General features: G+C 41.3%; 1 protein-coding gene across 1 annotated transcript in view; it reads right to left on the bottom strand.

Moving 5' to 3' along the window:
- NPSR1 (neuropeptide S receptor 1) overlaps nucleotides 1–21,374 on the bottom strand; it is a 106,803-nt gene that overhangs the window by 54,999 nt on the left and 30,430 nt on the right. The gene's annotated exons all lie outside the window — the stretch shown is intronic.

Raw genomic sequence — 21,374 nt, forward strand, 5'->3', positions numbered from 1 at the left:
ATGTTATTAATTGTTCATGACATAGTGATTTAAACAGACTCTGGAGGAAAAACTGATAGTTGCCAGGTAGGAGGAGGGGCAGGGTTGGGGAGCTGGGTGAAAAAGGTGACGGGATTAAGAAGTACAAATTGACAGCTTCAAAATAGTCACTGAGATGTAAAGTACAGCATAGGGAATATAGTCAATAACATTATAATAACTGTGTATGGTGCCCGGTGGGTACTAGTCTCATTGGGGGTGATCATTGCATATATGATATAACTGTCTAACCACTATGTCGTACACTTGAAATTAATATAACATTGAATATCAACTGTATTTGAAAAATTAAAAAATTAAAAATAAAAATAAATAAACAGACTCTGGAGCCAACTGTCTGGGTTGCTTCCAGCTCCAATACCTACTAGCCGTGCGACCTTGTGCAATTATGTAACTTCACTGTGCCTCAGTTTCCTCACCTTTAGGATAAGGAACCACCTATCTCATGAGTGTTAAAGAGGTAATATTAGTTAAGTCTTTAGACCAGTGTGTGCCTTGTAGTATGCAGTGTTAAATCAATCAAATGAAAATATTATTTGCATAGCACTTTTTAGTTCTAAAGTTTCTTCTCAGGCTTTATTTCCGTGTTAAGCATGCACTCCTATTATTCTTACTTTATGGACGAGGATCTTAAGACAGTGTGGTTAAATAAATTTGCCCAAGGTCCCATAGCTAGTGAAAGGCAGAGGAACAGGGACTCAAAGCATGGATTTGTGGTCTTTGTGGGCCAAGAGACAGTCCAAGCGCCCGTCTCATACACGCCCCTGGACTTGTATGGTCAAGAAGAAAACAGCATGTCTGTATTTGCTCCCTTTATTAATTAGAATGACTGATTTCTTGACCAAATCTGGACTGATAGAGATGGGAAAGGATGCAAGTGGAGTAAGTTTGAGAAGAAAAGATCAGTGATTCAGTTTTGGACGTGAATTAGTTGAGATATCTTTTTGTGGTGATGTCTAGTAGAATTACTAATTCAAGTCTAGAATTCAGGAGTGAGGTCTAGTCTGGAGACATACATGGGAGAGTTATTGGGATATAGATGCTATGTTAAGTCACGTTGCTGTATGAGATCACTAAGGAAGTGGGTGTGGCCAGAGAAGAGTAAAGATCTGTGGACCAAGTTCTGGAACACCAGACACTAAGAGATCAGGGAGAAGATGAAAACCAGGGAAAGAAGACCGGGAAGGAGGAAACAGTGGGGTGGGAGAAAAACCAGGAGTGTATGCTGTTCTGGAAGGGAAGTTTGGAAAGGTTTTCAGGGAGGAGGGAATGATCAGCTGTGTCAAATTCTGCTGACAGCTCAATCAGGATGACTGAGAATGGAACATCAGTGATGCTGACGTCCCATATTACCAAAAATATGGAAATTAGAGAAAAGTAGAAAATTGGGAGAGAAGGAGGATCATATGTTTTTATCATCACCCAAAACAAGTTATTTACATTCTTTTTTCTATGTACGGCTTTATGTTTTTTTTATGTAGTTGGAGTTCACTGTGCACCTATAATTTTCTATTTTGCTTTTCATTTATTTTATGAGTTTTTAATATTATTACAAATTTATTATTAACTCTACTTTTCGTGGTAATTATATTCTTTGAGGGGATGCAGTGTGTGTTATTTAATTGTTCTTTCAATGTTAGATGTTTAAGTTGTTTAACAGTCTCTGCTGTTATAAATAGCCCTGTGACGAAAATCTCTTGCAAAAAGTTTTACCAGCCGTTTTATGACTTCCTCGGGGTAGATTATCAAAACCTTAACTACTATTTCAAAGAAATGAGCATTTTTAAAACTCTGTCTTATGCCTTTGAAAATCAACTAATGAAGCATTACTTTCACAAGCTCAATTATTTTCTCTGGATCTTGAGTTGAGAGCTGTCCCTTTTTCAGCTCGTATATTCCAATAATCACTCAATTTATATTTTGGAGGAAAGAAGGAAGGCTAGCATGTGGAGAACATATGTGTGGGACCCAAATTTATCAAAGTCAGAAAGACAGAGGAGAGGAGCAAGGCTCTGGGTTAAGAAACAAGAGAGAGGGCCCTGCCATGAATGGCAGCGGTTGGCCTTCATTTAAGCTTTTACCTCCAGGCTGCCTTCTTCTCTGAAACCTCCAGGGTCTCCCCATGAAGCACAGCCATCTCTGCCTCCACACGTGCCTATGCATGGAGACTGGGAAAGAAACAGTAATCCACAGATCATTCCTTGCTGAGGCTCTGGGGAATGGAAAACTGAAGACCCCACTGACGTTTTATTGGTCACCGGTTGTTTTGGCTTACCCTACGTATATTTGTTCTCCTGAAGACAGTATCTCAATTATCCTTTCCCAACCAGGTTTTAACCTACATGATTTAGGTGGTGTTGACTCCATTCCCCCCACCTAGGGTGAGCTCATGACCCAGGCCTGGCCAATCATAGAGTTCATCCCATGGCCATAGCGACTGGTTACTAGAGCTAAGGCTAATGTAAGCCTAGTACTGCGGGGGTCCCTTCTGGGAAAATCCTGCCTGAAGGAAACACCATCTCAGAGAAAAATACAACCATGAAATGGGGAGACAGCAGCAAGAGAAAGACAGGTAAGGCCTGCAAGAGATGACAGTGAACACACTTGCAGGTGGACATGGGTTTTCAAGATGACTGAAACGTAACAATTGCTATGAAACTTCATGGCCATTTAGACCTATATTCTGAGAAACACTGTCCTCTGAGAGGACACTCTACTTTAGCCTTGAAAGAAATGATCAATGTAATCTCAGATAGGAGCAAAGTCCTCATAATGAAATGTTGCTATTTCAAATATCCAGATCTCCTTTGAGAACAGGCATCTATAGTCAAGCCATTTTGTGTGTGTGTGTGATTTTTGAGCAGATATAATTTTCCCAACACTAGAAAATAATTATTTTTCCAATAATAAGAGATTTTTTTTTTTTTTGCTAATTGCCACCCCAAGCTTGTAACTTTGTAGGGCAGGTTAGGTTTTGAAGAGACTAAAGATTATAGTATACTCAAAGCTTGAAATGTGTTCAACTTTGAGTAGGTTCTCCATATTTTCCACCCTAATAAGCGCCATCCTCTTCTCCAAGCTGTGAAGTTGACACTTCACGCCTTGAAGTTAGATGCTTTTTGGTCCTCCATGTCTATTAATCAGTCATCATGCTCTATCTTCTAAATGTTTTTTTTGAATATCTCCACATCTATTGCCATTGCTCCGTTTAGAATAGCATTCTCAACTCTCATCTTGCATCAAAATCATCTGGGGAACATTAGAAAATATTGATATCCAGGAGTCACCTTCAGAGCTTCTGATATCATTGATCTGGAATGGTATTTAGGCACCTGTAGTTTCAAAAGCTCTCCAACAGACTCTGCAATCCAGACAGGATTGAGAGCCACTGGATTTGAGGATCCCTTGGGACCCTCATCATCTTTGTAGGACTGTTAAAGTCATCTCCTAAGTTGTCACCTTGGCTCCCGCAGTCTGGTCCTTACCAATCGGTCCTCTTCACCACATCCAGGGGAATCTTTCCGGGGAATTGGTTTCCAGGAGAACCTATCTGATTTTGTCACTCTCAATGGTTATGACCTTTCTGTGACCCTAACCCTATGCCTGGCTTGAAACACAACCTCAGGGTGGGCTTCCCCCTTTCCATCTGCTCAACATCAACTCCATTGCCTTTGACCTCCTCGTTCACCCTACAGTGGTACCAAAATCATCTTCAGTATTCGTAAGAAAAATATCTCAAGACAGTTGTGAAACTCTATTTTCTTGAATGTCATATGGCTTTTTTTCATACAATGCAGTATATTGCAACTGAAAAATCTGTGACTTCCGTGACTCTATAAATGCAGAACTAAGATAATTGAAATAGCAATTATAGTATATTTTGTCATGAAAATAACCTCCACATAATATTGCATTGCATCTCTACAATAGTACTGACCAAGAAAGATGAATGATGTTAATCATCCTTATAGAGTCTACATTTGCACAAATGTGTGATGAAGAAGCCCTTTCACAAAGTCCTGTTGTCTAAATTCTGCAAAGAAAAAAATATTTCCTAAAATCTCCAACCAACTTTTATTTTTCAGCACGTGCTATCAAAGGTTTAATGGTACTTTCGCTGTGCATGGGTTCCTGTAAAGAATGCAACACCTGTTAACCACCATTTCATTATTCATTTATTTTATCTCTAACTGGATGAGCAATTTTTGAATTGATTCAGGAAATCATTAAAAACAGATTCATGAATCAACTTTGTTTCTTTCTAAATGCTGGACTTGTTATCATTCAAACTTGGACAAACAGATGAGTTAATTTTTCTCTTCTTTAGCATTTATCCAGAACTTCCCTTTTCTGTTTGGGAACTATCAATCTCTCACTCTTTATGGTCACCACTAGCATCGGTGGTTAGCACCCTGTTTGTACCTACTTTTCACAAAATCACAGCCTCTTTGTAAAGGTGTGCATGTGTGGGTATGTGCTGATAAGTGTACCAGAAGTCTAGTAGAAATGTGTCTTCTGAGTGGTCCGCTAGCCTCACTCACTAGTTGAATGATGTACTTTGCATACTGCCCTCAAGACATGGATGTGTTGAATCCAGTGTCAGGAAAATTAAAACTAATAAAATGTCATGGACCTCTAGTATAGATACCAGAAGAGTCCAAAAACAACCTGGGATCCTGTTATGAATAAACAGAATAGTCCAAAAGCTACCCTGGGAATCCTCGCTGGGTTGTCTGGATGACGAGCCAATAGGGACAATGTTTTTTTTTTTCTTCCATATCAGGAGGTGGGGTTGAACCTGAACTCAATTTCCCATTTAGTCTCAAGCAGACAGCGGGCTTTCCTAAACAACTGCTGTGAACAACTGACATTTAAACCACACTGTCAGGGGCCCAAGCAGTCCTTTTTTTTTTTTTTTTTTGCCACCGCCACTTCCTTCCCCACCACTGATAAATTTGCCCTATTCCTTAATAAATAAGAAAGGTGAGCAACTGGGGGAGCTAGGTCCCTCCCAGAGAAGGTACACTCATCACCTGTCCCAGCCCTCCCTGAGGTGAGAGAAACACACTCTTTTTATTGACCCTTGCTTTGCAAATTTCATCAAGAACTCCGTCTTTTACCCACACTCAGTGAGGTGAACTTCAACCTGAGCCCAGTTACATGATACACTTTTAGTGTCCGTTGTGAATTCTGGAAAATGTGCATTGAACACGTCATTTGTGTTTATTATGACGCTCCCACGCCCCATGCTGTCTTGAGTTCCTCTGTCTTTGCACATTCTGTTCCCCGCCTATAATCACTTCCTCCTTTGGCCACTTGGAAAATCTCTGCTGAGACTTCAGGATCCATCTGTGCAGTGTTAAGTATTCTCTGGTCCTTACCCCAAGCAGAGAGAGATCATTCTGTCCTCTGTGCAACCCAAAGGGGCAGCACACCCCGGCAGGTCTTAGTACTGGAGCATTGTTTTCCATGATTGGCCAGTCCTGGGAGCCAGAGGTTTACTACAACTATTTGCTTTTTTTGTACAGTTCCTTTTTTTAAATTTATTACATAAGTAATATGTATTGGTGAAAAATTAAAAGGCATCAGAAAGCAAAATATGACCCAGAGATAAATACTTTCTAACATTTTGTTCCTGCCATTTCAGATTTTATTTAAGGAAAACTTGCCTGACACAGTATCAGTTTCTGGAAACCTATTTTCTTTTCTTAATAGGCAAACAGGGTGGCTCATTGTTATTTTTATTTGTGACAGCATTAAACATTTTTGTTTTAAAAAAAGCTTTCCTGGTGAATTGCATTTCCTTTTTGTGTCTTGCCTGTTCACATTGATCAGCCCTGACTGATATCCCGCCAGCACTCTGTAGGGTGCTATTATAGTTAGGAAGGTCAAGAAAGGCTACCCCAAGGAGGGAACACTGAGCAGAGACCAGAAATAGCTTTGGGGAAAGACTGTAAAGTCAGAGGGAATGGCAAGTACAGAGGGCTGTAGGCAGCAGAGGTAAGGGCGTGCCAGAAAGCAAGTGTGTCAATACATGTCCTACCACTGTTTATTCAACTAATTCCCCAGCATTCATTTCAAAGGCACTTTTCTTCTATCCTAAAGTCTTCTGTATATTTGATTTGTTTCTCACCTTTCACCTATTCCTTCACTTTCAAATATGAAGCCCACACAACCTTGTTTTATGTTGGCTTAAGATTTGAAAATGAAGGAACAGGGTGAAAGGCGAGAAACCAATCAAGTATACAGAAAAATTTAGGATAGAAGAAAAGTGCTATATTTCACTCACTGTTTTGCTTCTTTGCAAATTTCTTGAATAATATGAAGAATATATGTTTCAAGATGTGTTTTAAAATAACATCTGCTAGTTTGAAAATTAAAAATCCAGCTGGTATCTTCATTGGAATTGCACGAATCTAAAACTCTGATTTGGGGATAATTGGAAATCTTCGCAGTATGGGAAAGATCACAATTGGTAATTATGATATGGTAATGTGTAATACGGCAAACAATTACAAATGTGTTTCTTCTGACCAGAAACATTGAATGAATACCCAATTATTAAATTTTTAAAATGTCACTCAGTTAACTTCTGTATTTCTTTTTCATATAAGTCACTACGTTTATTATAAAGTGTATTCATATGCATTTTGTGTTTTGGTTGCTGTTGAAAATTCGATCTGTTGTTTTTTATTATATTTTCTAACAGGTTATTGCTGGTCTACAGAAAGGCTAATTGCTTTTTATGTTTATTGGTTTTATAATCAGCTACTTTAATTAAATCTCTTAGTAGCTCCAATGGGTTTTCCAAACAATCTTGTGTTCTCTTTTTAGTCACATCATTTGCAATCTGATAATTTCACTCATTCTTTTCCACTTACGTCTTTTATTATGTTGTTTTCTTATCGGATTGCACTTAAATTCCTTAGAGGATTTCCTTTGAACTACAGAATCTTTGTACGTGTTCATTGATTTTTCTGTCAGAGGTCGGCCTGTTTTTTCAAGATGCTTAAATATTGCAAACTTCAGGGGTACAACCCTTCTTGAGGACTGAACTTTGATTATTTTATTCACAAGGAATTGGACCTTTTAGGACACAAAGAGGCAAAGAGATCAGTCAAGGGGATCTACTCTTCCTTTATTCCCTCTCAAGTGTAAGGTTATGTAGTCCCCAGGGATCACCAGCCCTACCGCAGCCCTCAGGCAGGGATTTTTGCAAAGCCTGGACCCTGGGTTGGCAAGGCTGCGGGGAAGAGAGATAGGCTCAGGAGGGTTTTACTGAGAGCCAAACCTCTGAAAGCAGACATAGTGATGGTTCTTGCAAAGGGTAGGTGTGAGGGGTTTGAACACCTTGATCAGAAACTGTGGGCACACTATGACATTGAACCTAACTTTCATTTTTCTCTTGGGAGGAGTAAGTTTCTCTCTTCTCTTTAATAGAAATACACAACACAAGCAAAAATGTTTCCTAAACAAAGAGGGAGTGCAATAAGGAATTTATTAAAGAGAGACATTTTATATTCTATGTGCAGTTTCTCTGAGGATTGCCCCTGTCTTCTTCAGGGCTACGGGTTTCCTGTGAGAAGAAAACTCGTGCATGTATGTGTCAGGGGTCTCCACCCCTGCAGAGGGGTTTTCCAGAAGGTCTCCCGTTACACCAGACTTGGAGCTGAGACTATGTCTTTCAGTGACAATGTCACTCTCATTCAAATACTTTGATAGTTCCTGAAAATCTTAGGTGAGCAGACAAGAGTGGAGGGAGAATATTTTCCCCATCCCATGTGACCAGATCAAAGTTCTGTTGTTTTTCGAGACTGAGCAAGATATCTAGCTCCACCTAGAGCTTTGGCACTAGGCGTGTGTGTGTGTGTGTGTGTGTGTGTGTGTGTGTGTGTTGAGGGGGGCAGGGATGTAGGGTTGAGACACTGCTGGACCTCTCTATTTATTAGGTTGGTGCAAAAGTAATTGCAGTTTAAAAGGTTTTTGTTTGTTTGTTTGTTTGTTTTTTAAATTGCAAAAATCGCAATTACGTTTGCACCAACGTAATAGCATCACCACCCAGGTAAGAACTGACTCTGCAAGCATGCACCCCACTCCCACACCCCCAGCCCGACCCGGTCCAGCCTGCCTCCAGCATGCCTCCTTCAGCCCAGTGTAGGGGGAGGATGCCACGATCCAACATTCTGCCATTGGGTCTGGTGCATTTCTTCCGTAACTGACACTTGGAATCTTTTCTTTCCAGCTCTTGGTTTCTGAGCTCTGGGATTGAGAATGGCATCTTCATGGGTATCCCTTCCACTTGCTACAAAGGTAGGTTTTTGCTGTTCTTCCCACAAGCTGGCTTTGCATCTCATCTGCTCTGAATCTGGTAAGAAAGCCTCATTTTTTATTTATTTATTTTGCCACATGGATATTACTCTTTCCTATCATCATCATCATTCTTCTCTCTCTCTCTCTCTCTCTCTCTCTCTCTCTCTCTCTCTCTCAATCTTTTTTCCTACATTTATTTGATGTTATTTCAATGAGAATGTTTTGGGGAGAGCAATTAAACTCACGTGAGCTCAATTAGCCAACTTGAAATGGTAGGCAGGGCTCCTGCACAGTGTGGTGGGGGTACTCCCAATCCACGCATCTATAAACAACTCTCAGGTCAGGACTTTATAAAAATAAAAATGATTTGTGAGATTGAGCCTATATTCAAACAAGAAAAACAATGTGCCATTTATTTATGCCAAACATTGTCATCTACTCATTCAGCCACTTGCTTATTTGTTTATTCACTGAGTGACTTAGTGTAACTCAGTGTCTTAGCACTTGAACAGGATATTGTGGTTACAGGAACCTACACCTATCAAATAGCAAATAGCACAGAGCAACATGCACACATTTTGTGTCAATTTCCTGATTTTGATATTGTGTTAGAGTTATGAAACCTGTTATGCAAAAACCATTGGGGAACTAGATGGAAAGTGCAGGAGACCTCTCTCTATGGTTTGTGTCACTTTCTTTGAATTTATTATTATTTAAAATAAGTTTTAAAAAAGCAAACAAGATAAATACGATTCTTGCTCCGTTGGAGATTATTGTTTATAAATGAAGTGTGAAAAGCTACACTTGTTTGAAGATCAGTATCTGCTTCCTTTGAATAAAAATGGATTTCATTGTTTTTTTTTGGTTTTGTTTTGTTTTTAAGAGCCATTTTAAGTTCACAGCAAAATCGAGAGGAAGGTGCAGAGTTACCTTATACTCCCTGCACACACACACACACACACACACACACACACACACACACGGCCTCCCCGCTATCAGCATCCTGCACCAGAGGTGTGCATTTGTCACAATAAATTGATGTACCTTGACACATGACAGTCACCCAAAGTCCACAGTTTACATTACGGTCCGCTCTTCATGTACATTCTCTGGGTTTGGACAAATGTATGTAGTGACTTGTATTTACCATTGTAATATCAAACAGAATAGTTTCACTGCCCTAAAAATCCTCTGTATTCTGCCTATTCATCCCTCCCTCTTCCCTACCATGGGCAACTTACAGTTTCCAGCTTAATTTCGGAATAGTTTTATCTTCTTCAGAATGTCACATAGTTGGAATCATAGAGTATGTAGCCTTTTCAGAGTGGTGGAAGGAAAACTATTTCTCCTCCCCCACAGATGCATCACAGTTTATCCATTCAAGAAGGATATCTTGGTTGCTTCCAAGTTTGGGCAATTATAAATAAAGCTGTTATAAAAATCCATGTGCAGGTTTTTGTGTGGACATGAATTTTCAGTTCCTTTGGGTAAATACCAAGGAGTGTGACAGCTGGATTGTGTGGTAAGAATATATTTAGTTTTGTAAGTAACCACCAAACTGTCTTCCAAAGTGGCTGCACCATTTGCATTCCCACCAGCTGTGAGTTCCGGTTGCTCCATATCCTCGCAGCTTCTCGTGTGGTCAGTGGTCTGGGTTTTGGCCATTCTAACAGGTGTGTAGTGGTTTCTCATTGTTTTAGTTTGCAATTTTCCGGATGACATGTGATGGGGGTCATCTTGTCATGTGTTTATTTGCTATCTGTGTGTATTTTTTTTGTGTGTGTGTGAGGTATCTGTTAAGGTCTTTTGCCCGTTTTTAAAGTTAGCTTGTTTGTTCTTGCTGTTGAGTTTTAAGAATTCTTTGTTTATTTTGGTTAACAGTCTCTTATCAGATGTATTTTTTAATTAAAGTTTATTGGGGTGATAATTGTTAGTAACGTTACATAGATTTCAGGTTCACAATTCTGCATTATGTCATCTGTAAATCCCATTGTGTGTTCACCACCCAGAGTCAGTTCTCCTTCCAGCACCATACATTTGACAGATGTATTTGTTGCCAATATTTTCTCCCTGGCTGTGGCTTGTCTTCTCATTCTCTTGATCCACTTCCTTTCCATCAATAAGTTGGTGACAATAATTAGCGGGTATAGTGCAGAAAACAGCCTCTGCACTGGGTTCTGCCCACATCTGTGGACCCGAGTATGTTCTCGAGTACATGGGCAGTTCTGGGTGAGGGTCTGATGGTGAGCACAGGCTCTGGGATCTGTTAACCTGGGTATAACCCGGTTCCATTGTCTATGAGGTGTGCAGCCTCACTAAATTACTTTATCTCTCCGTCCTCTGTACCCTCAATCACAGATTAGGATAAAGGCAATACTTATCCCAGGGTAGCTGTCATGATAGAAGGAGTTAAGCCCGTACTAGGATTGGGCGCCATTGATGGGAAATAGTAAACTCTCCAAAAGTGTTATTAAACCATGATATTTGATGTCCTTTTTTTTAGCTTTAGTGTCCTAATTACTATGTTTTTAGTCCTGCAAGTATTTTCTCTTTTTGGAATATGTGTGATTTCAGGAATGGTTATGAAAATTGTATCTGCAGTTACTTTGGGCCAGTCAGGAGTCTACCATTCTGAGACCTCTGGTCTTCGTGCTGAGAAGGTTTTCAGAGATCCCATCTCTTTTTGTTCCTGTTTGAAGTGGAGTTTAAATGGCTCATCTATTTGAGTTGCTTGATAACACTTGTTGTCAATACCGTTAGGAGTTTTTCTCATCTAACCCCACGGACAACAGACATTTGGGGATTTGTGTTTAATTATTTCTGTCCAATAATATGACAGCTTTGATGCATACTATAGCACTATCTGTTTTGAACTCTTCATATAATATAATGATAATAATAATTACTCTCATTTATTGTCTACTGTAGTCCAGACACAGCTAAGTACTTTGCATATATATATATATATATATATATATATATATATATATATATATACTCATTAATTTTAATATATTATCACCCCCACTTAACAAATGGGAAGATTGCAATTTAGATAGTTAATTGACTTGCCATGTTCCCCCAGTTGGCAAGACACAGAGCTGGGCTTTGACCCCAGACTCCCTGACTCCATGTTCCTAGCCACCGTGTGCAGACCACCACGAGTACTTCACTCCGGAGAGTCCCAAACCACCTGAGTAAGAATAACTTTGAAGGGGTAGTTTAAAAATCCAGCTTCCTGTGTACCACCCAGACCTACTGCATCAGGCTGTCTGCTTTCTCTCCCTCTCTGAAAGCACCTGACCCCCACAAACATGTTACACTTTATCAGAAAAAGAAAACTTCCAGATCCTGGGAGGAGAGAACAGATGTCAAGAAGTGAAGTTGTGTAGGCTTATTGGTAGAATTGAATGAGTATATAGCCAACTACAAACAAAGGCTGCCAAACTGTAGGGGAAACGCTTACGTAATATCCTTTCTTTCTCTAGAGTTCTCAGGTTTGTTTTTCTGAGGCTGTTTCTGTGGCAATATGGCTACCCTGCTTAGAGGTTGTCCTCTATGCTAGCTATCCCATTTTTCCAGATATAGACATAGGAGGGGATGAAAAGAAAGTCAACATTAATTGCACTTTTGGAGAAACCAGCTAGTAATTCAGGTTTAAATCACTTTGAGGGCAAAGGTCAAAGTGAAACTATAATGGTTCTTTCTGGATAACAGCATATTCTTTAAACCAAAAGCCTAACTCTTCTGTGTGGGAGGTAGATGGGTTTTGGTTCAATCAAATGGATAAATTTTCTTTCTGGCATCTGTAGTAACTGGGTTATCTTCTTTGTGTGGTTTTGTAAAGTAAAGATAAAATGAGATATGTTCATAATAAGGTCTGGGAAACTAACAAATGTTCATATCATTTTATCATGATTATCATCATTATTGCTATCAACTATAGCTGGTAAGAAATGTTGAAAAGATCAAGTAGTCTTTTGATAAAGAATTTCAATGAAGATTTGAAATGGAAATCCCAATGACCTTTTCCTACTTCACGTATCTGCTAAAAATAGTTAATTACAGACCACCTTATTCTGTGCCATTAAGAAATATGTGCCTCTACATCCTTCATATAAAAGGATACTTTGTTCAAGTCCTCAGGCACTTGGAGTCCTCAGGGAGAAGCTGTCAGTGTGATGAATCTTCATGTTCTGACAGGAGCTCAATCTGCTGGATGGCATTTTGGAGCAGGTCCTTGGGGAAAGGACTTCATTCCCAATGAAGGTCACAGCAATTATTGCTGGGCAATGGGACATTGCTCTGCCATTGCAAGTCATTGAGGTCAAAGGAAAATATCCTATAAATAGTAACTGTGCTGTGCTTGGCTAATCCAAGATTCCCACGAGTTCTCCAGTCAGGAGTAAATGAGGTGCTGAGCTTTTTGCAAAGCAGTCGTGGGGGGCATTGTCGGGAGCGGGGGGTCGGTGGACTGCTACTGGATGGATGGATGCACTCTGACTTAGCATGCTTAGAGGTTCCACAGGGCAGGGTGCTTTCCTCTCCCTGTGGAAATGAGGATTCATATTTGGTGCGTGTGTTTGTAATTTGGCTAGGAAAGGCCACTGTGAGACAGGTCAAATAATGGGACACACACTTCTGGCTCCAATGGCCGGGCCTCCTCTCCATCCGACTGACTCTTCCTTACAGTTTAAAACTCAGTAATTATCCGCAGCCTCATTCTCGTGTCGAATTGGTCTCCAGCCTCATCAGTTCCTTGTCTTTGCAATCACTCAGGTCTGCCCACAGCCGTCCACGCCCTGCACCACGGTCTGGCTTCGGGCTGCCATCATCTCATCCCTGATTTGCTTCCATTGTCTCTCATACTGTCCCTGAATTCCTGTCTCTACCCTTGAAAATATAATTGTGTCACAGCCTTGTTTAAATCTCTTACATATAACGTGCGGAGAAACTAGAAAATCCACATAAGCCAAATACACATCAACATACAAAACAGAAAATAACAAGCCATCCAGCTGTAACAACTACTAACACTTAACTATAGAAGATTTCTAGACTTTATTTTCTACATACATATATATATAATATATTCTGTATATTCAGTATATACATATATATATAATATATATAATATTTCTACATACATATATATATAATACATATATATATATATATTCCCAAAGTAGAATTAGACTATAAATATTGTCTTTTAACTTGCTTTTTTAATATGACAACATATCACAGCTTTTTACCCTATAGATAGATTTTATCTACATTGTTCTATTGTATTTCAGTATAAGTATAAATTATTTTTTATATAGCCAATGCCACCACTCTTTTGTTCTTGTTCTATTATTTTCACTTTATAACTAACATTATAAATTATATCCTTGTTTAGAAACCATTAGACTCATCCTTAAATAACTCCGTGGCAAGTTTTTTTACTAATAGCATTGTTGGGTTAAGGGTATGCACATTTATATATATTCTTTTCCTAGTATAATATTTGATACATATCTTTTCAGTTTACAACCACATGTAACAATTATATATGCTTATCTGTATTTGAACTATTTCAGGACGTCTTCAATCTTAGGCCTTTAATTCTGCTCCACGTTCTCCGTGGGTTGCAGAATACAACCGAGTATATTTTTAAACATTCAATATTAGTGCCATGGTTTTTAAACCACTGCATATCTGCATGTGTCATTTTGTTACCTTCTCACTCACAAGGTCACTTGGCTGCCTATGAAATCCTTGGGCCACACACTATCCCCTTAAGACTACAGATAACTTCTCACAATGTTCCGATAGTTGGTTTAGCAAAGAAATCTAACGTCACTGTGGGTACTGTAAGCAAAACATTTTGTTCTACCTAAAACTTTGGGGAACTTTTGCGTTAACCTTTATCATAGCAGTGCCTAGCATATCAAATAAATATTTGTGGCGTGAATGAATAAAAATTCTATGCTAAGATGTGACTAGAGATTGGTGGAGAGGAAGGGGGGGTATCTTTTCAATTACTGTGCCTAAAAATGGTGAGCCCTTGGAATCGGCTACACAAGCCTTTCTCTCTCCCTCTATTTTTAAACTCAGGAAAGATTTCTTCTGTTATACGTTTGATTCTGCTTTTCTTCCATTTATTCTTATTTCTCTTCCAGGAACACTCTGCTGTCTTCCATTCCTATCTCCTCTTAGGTTTTGACTTCTTATCTTTCCTGGCCTTCTGGAAAGGCTTCTCAAATTTGTCCTTCCAGGAATTGATGGGATGTTTTGCATCATGAATTGGGCCATTGTTTGGTTGTTGTTGCCTCAAGTGGTTGGTTGTTTCTTCCCCACAATGGCTCCTTTCATGCCATCCTGTTTCTTTACTCACTCTGTCTTTTTGCTTGTGACACTGTTCCTATTTACGCCTTCTTACGTCTTTGAATGACACCAAAGCATTTCCTTGAAATATCTTTTTTCTGGTCATTGAGGTATATATTTTTTCAGAGCTCTTCTTTTCTCTGGAGACTTCCAGACATTGTTTCCTTTTTCTTAGTATAGCGTGTGCTTCTCTAGTTCCAAATTATTTGATGGCTTCCTTCGTTTTTTTCAAAACGTCACTAGATTTCTTTTCAGATGATTAGAAGCAGATATGGGAAATGGATTCCTCTTATTCCTGTTCTCTGTTCAGAACATGGTGGAACAATAATAAATACCGTTCATTGCACTGAGAGGTCAGGTCAGTGTGCACAAACAGCTCCAGGCCAATTCCAAGTTTCTGATGGGTCTTTATCCAAGGGAAGGCTTCCCTCTTCTTCAATTGCCTGATTCTCAAGCCCTCTTGATTATTGTAGTTAGATAAACACACACGCCACACACTCCCTCCTCCACATACCATATATACACAGGTGCACGCACATACCACACATGCCGCACACATACACACACACACATCCCACACACAGAACATACACCCTACACAGAACTCCCAACAAAGCACTGTTACCAGAGGACTTTTCTCAACTCACATAATCAGCCTTTTACTCAGAGGACTGCACTTCCCATTTTGTCTCGAGTCTGCTTCTGTATCCTGCCTGTTTCCCCCCTGGAACCTGTATTCCCCTCCAGAGAGGAGTTAATGGGGTAGAGAGTCCCCCTCTGCATGCCTTATAGCCAGCGGCCTCTAAAGACAAGCTTCTCCTTGTCCGGTGGGTCAGGTCAGGCAATAGGTGGGGCCTCTGTGTTGCATCTCCTGACAGTCTGTGCTCTGAAACCATCTAGGTGTGGCACAGAGGGCTCCTTGGCTCAGTGCTTCTCACTGCAACTCCACCTGCCTTATACGCAGCGTCAATTCCCCTGTGATTCTGACATTAGATTGTCTGTCAGTGGTAGTTCTCAATAGTAACGGGACTTATTTTATTTTTTTCCTGTATTTTTAAAGAGAAAATAGGACAGGTTGCATTGAGGGCTGTGAACCAGGCATAGTCTTCAACTGGAAGTCCATGTAGATTTCTTGCCTAAGAGAATGGAAACATCTGTCTGTGATTTGGGAACATACACTGGCAGCAGCATGAGAATGCATTTTAAATGCTCATTAAAGAATCAGGTATGAAATATACATTTTGAATAGTGCCAGCTGTATGAAAAATCCTGTGCTTGTTTCCTGTAACATCTCCCCAACTTGTGCACAGTGCCTAGGGACAGAATGTCATCATTATCTGGGGACTGTGTACTATTGTTTCTTTCTTAGAGCAGATCTTTTTTGGGTCACCTGTTGCTTCAACGGCTCTGAACAACCTAGTGGGCTAACCATCTGATCCTATTCTCCTAACGTAGTTAGGAGAAAACCACTTTGCAGCAAAGTATGCCAGGCATCAGCATCTAAATGAAAGGAGAGGAAAGCCTCCCTCTCACCACCCCCTGAGAAGGGGGAGGGAGGTGTTTGCATACTTGGCACGTGTGGTCTGCGTGCATTTACTGCCATCCCACCCCAGCCCTCTGACAACGAGCTGCTCATTTCACAGACCTCCCCCTTGCAATTATTAGGTACTGAGTGCTCACACACTCCTGGCAGAGTTACCACACACCACGGCTCTAGATACACTTACATAAAAAATTCCATCCTCCAACTCTCTCTGCTCCCTGCTGACCTGAGACACCTTCTCAGCAAGCCAGAGGGCTGGGAAAAGTGTGGGCGGTGAGTTCAACCAAACCTGGCTTCCAATTAGGACTGTGTCACTTTGCTAAGACAGAGGACTCGTCTATTGTGTTTATTGCTGTGCTTATTCCCCTAAAGGGTCACAGTGGCATTTTACAAAGGCCAGAGGATCTCAAATCCTTTAAGTGAATGGGAGGACAGGCATTTGACATGTTTGATGGCACTCAGAATGTCCTGTGCAGGATGTGTCCCAGTGAAAATGCCTCGGGTTCCACATCTACTGGCTATGCACACTGATGACTTCTTGTTCACTGGTGACGAGCATCCTGGATTTCCTCATGTGCTCTGCAGTCCCAGGATTTGAAAGTAGTCTCTTCATAAGGTGAGACCCTGATTGCCCTACTGAGCCTTTGGGAGTATGTCTCATTTGGGGACATGGCCAATTCACAGCAGGAGAAGCTCTGACCAAATGGGACCTCCATCGTGATCATCTCTGGGGTGCCCAGGGCCTCAGCCTGGAAGTGATACAATCATTTCTGCTCACATTTCATTGGTGACCCCATCCAGAAAGGAAGAGTAGGAAATGGAAAATAGTAAACATGTGGCGTCACTTCTACCATGAGTTTAAGATAAGGACATACAGAAAGTTCTGTGAGGCTGACTGACAATTCCTTGGTAGAGGCTCCAGTGAGTGGAGGGTTTTTTGACTCTTAAATGCTTCCGTGAGTGGGCTGCTTCATAATGCGCCTGGTTGGCTGTCCAAAGAGGATTTGTTTGGGAGAAGAAACCTGGGTGTGATTCTGGAGTCACATTCCCATTTGCTTATTCCAAGAGCAAGGGGCCAGCATTGCCTTTGCATGCTTGAGCTTCTTGATTTCACTAAATTAGGTATTCTTTCTTTGCTGCCTTTCAGACTGCCCAAATTACAAGGCTGTCATATCTCTGCTCTATTCTGCAGCATCAATCAGCAGAGGGGACCCTGCAGCAACACAGAATGCCTGCCCTAACAGCCAGGCTTCTCTCACTTGCTTTCTCACATCAAGTGTCCTCAATTAGTCTTCCTCCAGATACAGGGAGCGCAATAGGACCTGTCATTTGTGTTAATCTGAGCACACATCTACGCCGTGCTCTGTGCAGCTTGGGGCTTCTTTTCAGAGATCACTGCTGCTGGGCTGCAATGGGAGATTTGTGACCCTAGTACAGTTTCTTACGGACAAGCGTGAGGTCTTATGTTCTGTTAAATAAGAGCAAGTCTTTATTCATCTGGGTCTCAGTTTCTGTAGCTCTCCTTGATGCATAGTGAAGTCACTGGATAGCACACCTCTGCTTGTAACCCCAACCCAGCCCTCCTTCACTCCTGAAGCTAGTCAGGAGCAACTGACTGGGTCTTGGATATGGAAGCCTGTGGACCCACACTTGGTCAGCTCACATCCCAGCTCTGCTAAGTGCGTGCCTCCCTTCTCTCTGAGTCCATCTTCCAGGAGACCTACCATCTTTGGGAACTCTTGTGGGCACTCTAATGTGTAGAGCTCCTCCTGTGGGACCTCCCACGGGAGGGCACCATCGCGTTGTCACATTCTGAACCCGTGTTTCTATCTGCTTTCATACTGGGATTTCTCCAAGCACAGCCAAGTACTGGCACACTGCTCTGTTACAGCAGTGTGGTCACTCGTCTCCAGAGATGCTCCCCACCTCACCCAATGAGCCATGCTTCGTGTTATCCACGTCCTTGCGTGGTCCCCTTCTCTTGAATCCTGGCTAGGCTGTAACTCATGCGTGATCAATGGAAAGTGGCAGAAGTGACACTTCATAACTTTGAAACCCTAAACCTGGACCCCAGGAATGCTTTCAACTTCTACCTGGTATCCTTGACACCCAACTGCCACCCTTGAAGGAAGCTCTGGGGAGACTCATAAAGAGGAACTGAAGAACCTGCCTGAAAGTCCTTGCTGAACTCCCAGCAGTCAGCCAGCGTCCACATGCCAGGCACGACATTCAAGCCATTCCCAGCTGAACCCCAGACATCAGGGAGCCAGGATGAGCTGCTTCACTGCACCTTGTTTGACTTCCTGACCCTCAGAAACATGAGGGGAAATCAACTGATGTTTAAGCCACTAGCATTTGGGATTGTTAAATAGCAACGTGTGTATGTGAATAGCATTCCCTGGAGGGGTCCTGGGGACATGGTGCCTGGCTCGTGGTTGTGGTGCATAGTGAGTTTGTGATACCACTTCTCAAGGTTCCTAGATCTGGAGGGACTTGGGATAAGGCCTGGGACAGACGGCTGGCTCCCCTGCCAGCGGGGAGGTTTTCCATTTCCCAGTCACAGACTACGCAGTCTCCCCAGTTCCAGGCTTTATTCCAGGACACCAGTTCTGTGCTCTTGTCCTGAAGCCTGGACCTCCCCACAGAGGTGTGAAAACGCAGCCCTTAAATATTGCATTTAATCCCCAGTATATTCTGCAGAGCTCCTGCTCCCGTGGCCTTCCTGCCGACGTGTTTGCTCTTTATTTCTTGCAGCTGCAGGCTTTACTCTCTGCCTTTGAGCTAAATGATTAATTATTATTGTTTTAGATGTATGCTATTTTTTTTCTTCTACAAATTCTAATTTGCAGTGGGGATGGGGTGGGATATGAAGAAGGAATGCCAGAGGCTGTTCCATTTGACATTTTAACTTGAATTCCCTATTTTCTCTCTAGAATACTTTTGGGTATTTGCCTCTTACATCACAAGACTGTGCCAGCAAAACCATGAATATATTATTTTTAAAAATGTAAATTCATTGAGAAAAAAATGAAATTATGTCCTAGAGTGTTAAATTCACAGTTGTATTCTATTGTTTCACAATGATGGATTTGACAATTGGAATTCTGTTGCTGTGGGGACCAGGGACGGCAACTGCTGACCAGAGACGCACCCTCCCTGCCCAGTCTGCACTTCCTTTTAAGAATCACCAAAGTGCTGAGTCCATAAGATCATGCCCACTCGTGATCCCTCTCTGCTGTAGACAACAGCAAATGGCCAGGTGGCTCACATGGATCTCCCGGATCATGTAGAGGACGATTTTATACTCAGATTTTAATAAAACTAGCAGATGGGAATTCAAGCTGTAACGTTCAGCAAGAGAGAATATACTGAAATGTGACCCTTTGCCAGATACTAAAATCAGTATAAGGCTATCAGGGCAAGTGAATGGAGAAGAAAATAATTATGGAATGAAGGCAACTAGAAACAGAAGAGGATGATTATATAAGTCCTTTGAGAAATAAATAAAAGACTCGCTCATGAGTAATTAAGTCTCCTCCTAGATCCATACGCTGCATTTTGGTTTATACGCTTAAACACATCTCTGTTTAAATGGCGCCTCTGCCCAGACCCAGTGCTCTAACTGATTACACTGCCACTCCTGGCCCTTGAAGGCTACTGCAGTCTGGCCTCAACCTACCCCTAGAGCAGTGGTTCTTACCACGTGTGTGCTTGGGAATCACTGGGACCTTTATAAATTGCAGATGCCTTCTCACATATACAAAAATAGGTCGAATGTTGTCATTGAGATGCGTGTTAATGACATCAGAGTATATATACCATTATTCTCCCCCATCGAGCTTCAGGAATGGATTTGAGTTTTCAAAAGATCACTTTGGCTACAGTGTAAAGGAAAGACATAAACACAAAACAACAACAAAGGAAAACATGGCAAGGAATATAAGGGGAAACGTGGATTGGAGAGGTTGAAGAGTTTCAGATGGGATCTGTGATCTCAAGCAATTAATTAAATTATTATTTCTTAGATATGTACTACATGTTAGAACTCTGCTGGGTGCTGAGTACAAGGGGAAAGAGATGGCATAAAAACAAAATGAAACAAAACATAATCCTTGCTCTCCAGTGGCTCACAGTACAGTGGGAGAGATAATATAAGTAAATAGCTATAATACAAGGTATATTGTGAAAGCTGAAATGGCATAGAGTCCTACAAATCAGTTATAATGGTGAAATAAAGGTCAAATCATGTGGAGGATGTTTGCAGAATAATTAACGGGGAAAACACTGATGCCTGGGTCCCATCCCAGAGATGCTGAAGTAATTGGTCCAGGTGGAACAGGGCGTTGATACTGTTGCAAAGTCCCCAATGACGGAATGGGCAGCCAATGCCGACAAGTGTGCTGTCTGGTCTTACCCCCTCCCTGCTTCTAGACAGATGTGGGACGACGGAGCGGACAGTTCTCCAAGAAGCCTAGGTCCACGTCTCCATCTCCCAAACAATGATAGCAAACAAAAGCTAACATTCCTTGAGCAGGCTCTGTGCTGGGTGTTTCCTGGGCACCGCCAGTGTTTCTCAGCCCTGGCTGCATATTAAAATCATCTGGGGATCTTTGAAAAACTAGTAATGTCTCGGTTTGATCCCAGACTAGTTAAGTCAGAATCTTTGGTGTGGGACCTGAACATTAGTGTTTTGTTTTTTATAAGTTCAGTTGCTCTAGCAGTTGGTTTTTCTCTACATGATACGCGATGACTGAGAACCAGTAGCCTTGGAATCCATAACGTGCTTCCAGTGCTTATATTTATAAACTGACTCCTTTACGGAGTTCCTTTTCGCTAGCCACGCAAGCCTATTCGCCACGTTCCGAAAACACTGCATCCCTCCTGGCATCCTGTTCTCTAGGGCAGGGCAGCTCCCCATCTATCTCTTTGGGAAACCTCCCCATCACTGAAGGTCCATCTCTTCCAGAATGGTCTTTCTGATTTCTCTTATGAGAATATGATTGCACCTTCTTTGAAACCCTCTCAGCTCTTTCATGTATGGATCTTTTTTTTCTCATGTCAGTTTCCTCTGTTTTGTGTAATTTCAATGAACAAGTTTGATTTCTCCCTGCTG

Source organism: Rhinolophus sinicus, chromosome 4 (genome assembly GCF_057876585.1).
Source record: "Rhinolophus sinicus isolate RSI-liver-muscle chromosome 4, RSI-T2T, whole genome shotgun sequence".
NCBI classification, from domain to species: domain Eukaryota; kingdom Metazoa; phylum Chordata; class Mammalia; order Chiroptera; family Rhinolophidae; genus Rhinolophus; species Rhinolophus sinicus.